We start from the raw sequence: 6,000 nt of genomic DNA, 5'->3' as shown, positions 1-6,000 counted from the left end.
TACAGAAAGCTCACGCTGATTTTTCCTTTTGCCTCAGGCTCCAATATGGCTTGGCATAGTACTGTTACTGATCCTGTCTTTATTTAAAATTTTGACATTTTATTAAAATGTTATTTATGTTGATTACTGAGGTTTTTTTTTTTTTTGGTGCCCCCTTAAATTTTGTGCTCAAGGTCAGTACCTCACTAACCATTCCCAAGTTCCAGCCCTGCCCATAGTAAGGAATTAATAATAACTATTGCTAAAATAATTATTATCATATAGATAAGACATAATAGAACAATCATAGGCTTTAGAATCAGACAAACTTAGGTTTCAACCTGGCACATTCATTCATCAATCATCCATTTACTTAAACGTGCTCAATGATTTTTTGAGACCCCGCTCTGTGCCACCTATCTCTCAACATGCTGGGATACAGTGTGGCAGAGACACGGTCTCTGCCCTCGGGGAGCTTCCAGTCTAGAAGCTCTGCTGCTTGTGGCCTTCTGTGAGTCATTAGGCTCCCTGGGTCTCAGGTTCTTCATCTGTAACAGAACAATAACAAACAACAACAAACAATAACAATAATATCATCTGCCTGTATTGCCCGAAGGTTGGGAATCTTAGCAATCAGCTACGTCAATAGACATGAACCCATATCCCAATACCCCCATACAATGCCCCATCTGGTATTATTTGCAGTTTCAAGGAAGAGGCCCAGAAAAGGTAAGTGTCCTGTCTGGGGTCACACAGCCTTCAGAAGCAGAAACAAGGGCAAATCTAGTTTTCCTGCTTCATGATCAAGGCTCGGCTGCATACAGACAGACCTCCCCTTCCTGTCCCAGCATCTTCCTGAGATCTCGGGGACTGGGAAATGGTGGTGACCCATCCCTATTGCAGGGAGGACAGTCTTGCCCTGTTGTGGCCCACTCTGGGCATAGTCCAGCCTTGGGGAGGGTCTGAAAGAAAGAGGAGTTAGCAGAGGAGGAAAAGAATAAATGAAAAGAGGAGGAGGGAGAGGCATCCAGAAAAGGGGCCAGGCCATACCCGCTCCAGGGTCTTGCCACCTCCCCCTCCTTCCTTTCCCCGACATTCCCAGGGACAGAGAAGCAGGTCTCAGCGTCCTAGTGGACACAGCTCAGCCTCATACCACCCTTCTCAGGGCAGAACTAGTGGCTGACCTGACCATACTCTCTCTCTTCCATCCCTCAAAAAATCCCACACAGTTTGTGCCAAACTCTTTTAAGACTTCTATCCTCTGCCCCAAAGCAATTGGGGCATCCCAGCTCAGGGTGCAGGAAAAGCAGGTGCCCGAGGCCCCTCCTACTGTTACCGAGTCCAAGCTTGTACTGCTCGCCACACGACAGACCAATAAATCTAGAGATGAGGTGTTGGGGCAAGGAATAGTGACTTTATTTGGAAAGCCAGCAGACCAAGAAGATGGTGGACTAACGTCTCAAAGAACCATCTTACCTAAGTTAGAATTCAGGCTTCTTTTTTAGTAAAAGGGGAGGGAGGGGGTGTGGTTGGTTGTTGCCAACTTCCTGGTGTTGGAATCCTTTGTCCTTGCGGCTGTCCACATAGGTCAGGTAAACCGTCAACAGGACAAACGTTATTCTTTGTTCTGAAAATTTTTATCTCTATATGAATGGAAAAGTGTTACACCCTTAAAGGTCAGAGCCTTGAGAATGGGCTATCCTGTATATTTCAGGCTATAGGCAACATTCTTAACTTGTAGCAAAACCAATAGAATACAAAGGTCAAAGTAAAAGAAACAGTACAAATATGGAGTCAGATTTGTTCTTCCCTATTATACTACCCCACCCCCCTCACCTCAGCCAGAGCTTGGGAATTGTCCTGCTCTGGATTTAACCCCAATATCACTTTCTTTCAGCTCTCACTCACTGTGCTGGATTCTGTTCTCTTCCAAAACTTTGCCCTGACTCCCAGCCCTCCAGGGCCCCAAGAAGCCAGGGGGCTCCAGGCCTTAGGGTCTATTTGGTAGCAGAGCCTTGCAGGAAGCGCAAAGGGCCATTCCATCAAAACTGTGCTGGACACATCAAGAATTTGTGTGGTTTCATTTGGGCCTCTGACAGGTCAGGAGCTTAGAAGTGAAGGCAGGCAGGTCAGAACCCTGAGCAGGACGCAAGAAGGAGTCCAGGAGCCGGGGATGGAAGCTCCTTTACTTTTAGTCCCATGTGACAGAAAGCCCACATTAAATGTCCTAGAGAAAAACAAAAATAGCTTATTGGCTTCTGTCCCCAAATACTCAAAAAGATCAAATGCCAGGGTGGCTCAGGGAAAACGAGTCCCAGGGCAAAGGACTCCTCAGCACTGTGGGGCTGACTCCACTTGCTCTTCTGCAGATGCCCCAAGACCACCACAGGACCCCCTCCCCGCCAACAGATCTGCCTCCCCCCTTCCTTATAAGCTGAGAACTACTGAGGAAGGACCACAGCTGCTGGGCTTGGGAGGTGGGTCCCCACCTGAGACAAAGGATTGACAAGAGCCCCGTGGGACTAACAGCTGCATGGGCAGAGAAGTTCCCTCAGAGAAGGAGGACAGAGCTTCCAGAAGAAAGAAGGGTGCTGGAAAGAAATAAACAGATGTAAATCTCCCTACTTTATTTTTTCTAAAAAACAAACAAACAAAAAAACACCTCTTGGTCTTAAAGTATTGATCTACTTTAAGGAATTGTCTTAAAGTATTACCACGTTAAACGTTTGTGCTCATTTCTACATTATGTGCGTGGTGTGCACACACCCAAAACGTGCGTCACATTTTATCATTTCCATGCCTTTGTCTGAAAGGGTGAGCTCTCGTATCAGGAGACCTTGTTTGGAAGCCCAGCTTTGCCCCTTTCTAGCCGTGTGAGCAAATTACTTCACTACCCTGTGCCTGCGTATCCTCATCCCTAAAAGGGGATGATGATTGTACCTATTATACAGGGTTGTAACGAGGAAAAAATGATAAAATATTTTCAAAACACTAAGTGGTTTGTGTCCTATTACAACTCTTTGTTATTACCACTATTTGCAGTTACCTCTGACTAGAACGTTCTTCCTTCTTTCTTTGCCTTTTAAAATTGGTTACAGTCTCAGTCCAATTTTTGAGACCCAGTTCAAATGCCATCCCTTTCATGAATTTTTCTCCTCCTTCTAATCAAGGGATCTCTCTTGCCTTCCTCTGAAATCCTCACTGGGCCCTAAGGCCTCACAGCTCTAGATGGCAGGGACTTTCTCAGTCCTCTTCATCTTCACCCCAACTAGAATAAAACCATCTTTACTCATACTTACAGTAGGCCTTCTTAACAAGTACCAGCTTAATTAAAAGAAATAAGCCTAAATCTCCCAACAAAGAAAAACTCTGGACCACATAGCTTCAATGGTGAAATCCACCAAACACTGAAAGAAGAATTAACATGTCAAACTCTTCCAGAAAATAAAAGAGGAAGGAAACTATCTAACTCACTCCATGAAGTCACCATTACCCTGATCTATGAACATATTTTCATATAAATATGTGTACATAATGTTCATAGCAGCACTATTCATACTATCCACAAATTATGAATCAACCCAAATGTCCATCAGATGATGAATGGATAAACAACATGAGAGACTTCTCTGGTGGCGCAGTGGTTAAGAATCTTCCTGCCAATGCAGGGGACACGGGTTTGATCCCTGGCCCGGAAGATCCCACATGCCGCAGAGCAACTAAGCCTGCGTGCCACAACTACTGAGCCTGCACTCTAGAGCCCGCGAGCCACAACTACTGAGCCCGTGTGCTGCAACTACTGAAGCCTCCACGCCTAGAGCCTGTGCTCCGCAACAAGAGAAGCCACCACAGTGAGAAGCCCATGCACCACAATGAAGAGTAGCCCCCGCTCACTGCAACTAGAGAAAGCCCGAGTGCAGCAGCAAAGACCCAATGCAGCCAAAAATAAATAAATAAAATAAAATAAAATAGAATAAAAATAAAAAATATATGAGATATAGTCATACAATGGAATATTATTCAGTTGTAAAAAAAATTAAGTACCGATCCCTGTTACAACCTGGACGAACCTTAAAAACATGAAATTAAACATTAAATGAAAGGATCCAAACACAAAAGGCAACATACAATATTATTCCATTTATATACGAAGCGTCCGGAATAGGCAAATGCATAGAGACAGAATGCAGACTAGTGGTTGCCAGGGGCTGGGGGAGGAGAGAAAGAAAGTGACTATTTACTGGGTGTAGGAAATACCTTTTGGGGTGGTGAAAATCTTCTGGAAGTAGACAGAGGTGATGGTTACACAAACTGTGAATGTATTAAATGCCACTAAATTGTACACTTTAAAAAGGATTAACAGTTAATATTATTTGTTTTACCTCTGTAACAACAAAAAGCAATAAGCCTCCTCTTGAATGAGGAAGTATTACTTTTACTTTCAGGAAACTTATACAGATTAGTCAGTCTTCATTGCCCAAAGAGGAAATTATCAGCTGGCTTTTACTCATAACAAATCACCCTAAAATTTAGTAGATTAAAACAAGCATTGGGACTTCGCTGGTGGTCCGGTGGTTGAGACGTCACCTTCCAGTGCAGGGGGTGTGGGTTCGATCCCTGGTGAGGGAGCTAAGATCCCACATGCCTCACAGCCAAAAAAAAAAAAAAAAACCCACCAAATCATAAAACAGCAGCAGTATTGTAACGAACTCAATAAAGACTTTTTAAAAAATGGTCCACATCAAAAAAATCTTTACAGAAAAATAAACAAGCATTAACAACAAGATACCTCTGCACACCTACTAGAATGGCCAAAATCTGGAAAAATAACAACATCAAAGGCTGGTAAGGATGCGGAACAGCAGAAACTCCCATTCATTGCTGGTGGGGATGCAAAATGGTACAGCCACTTTGGAAGACAACTTGGAGGTTTCTTACGAAACTAAACATACTCTTACCAAATGATCCAGCAATCATGCTCCTTGGTACTTACCCAAAGGAGTTGAAAACTTATGTCCACACAAAAACCAGCACACAGATGTTTATAGTAGCTTTATTTATAATTGCCAAAACTTAGAAGCAACCAAGATGTCCCTTAGTAGGTGAACAGGTAAATAAACTGTGGTACCTCCAGACAGCCCTAAAGCAAATGAGGTATCAAGCCGTGAAAAGACAGGGAGGAATCTTACAAGCATATTAGTAAGTGAAAGAAGCCAATCTGAAAATGTTGCATACTGCATGATTCCAACTATATGACATTCTGGAAAAGGCAAAACTATGGAGACAGTAAAAACTCAGTGATTGCCGGGTTGGGGGTAGGTGGGTGGAAGGGGAGATGAGTAGGCAGAGCACAGAGGATTTTTAGGACAGTGAAAATAGTCTATGATACCATAATGATGGATACACGTAACTATACATTTGTCCAAACCCACAGAACGTACAACACCAAGAGTGAACTGCAACGTAAACTGTGGTCTTTGGGTGATTATGATGTGTCACTGTTAGGTTCACCAATTGTATCAAATGTACCACTCTGGTGGGGACTATTGATAATGGCGGAGGCTGTGCCTTTTGGGGGTATGGGGTATGAGGGAAACCCCTATACCTCCCCTCAGTTTTGCTATGAATCTAAAACTGCTTTTAAGTGCCAGCATTTATTATTTCTCACAATTCTGTGGGTTGGACGGATGGTTCTCCTGGTCTGAGGCAACTCAGCTGGGGTTCAATGGTCTAGGATGACCCCTCAGCTGGGACAGCTCTCCATGTGGTTGCTTAACCTTCAAGAGGCTACTATGGGCTGGTACACATAATTGCATAAAGGTTCCCAGCAGAAAACTAGCACAAGTCTCAATGGGCCAGCACTTTTCAAGTCTCTGTTTGCATCACACATTCTACTGTCTCATTTGCCAAAGTAAGTCACATAGCCAAGACCAGAGTCAGTATGGGAAACAACTTCCCAAGGGTATGCATACGGGGTGGGGGGATTTATTGCAGTCATTTTTGTACATAAGCTACCAAAGG

This window comes from Phocoena phocoena, chromosome 19 (genome assembly GCF_963924675.1).
Source record: "Phocoena phocoena chromosome 19, mPhoPho1.1, whole genome shotgun sequence".
Classification (NCBI taxonomy): domain Eukaryota; kingdom Metazoa; phylum Chordata; class Mammalia; order Artiodactyla; family Phocoenidae; genus Phocoena; species Phocoena phocoena.
This window is presented reverse-complemented; position numbering follows the sequence as displayed.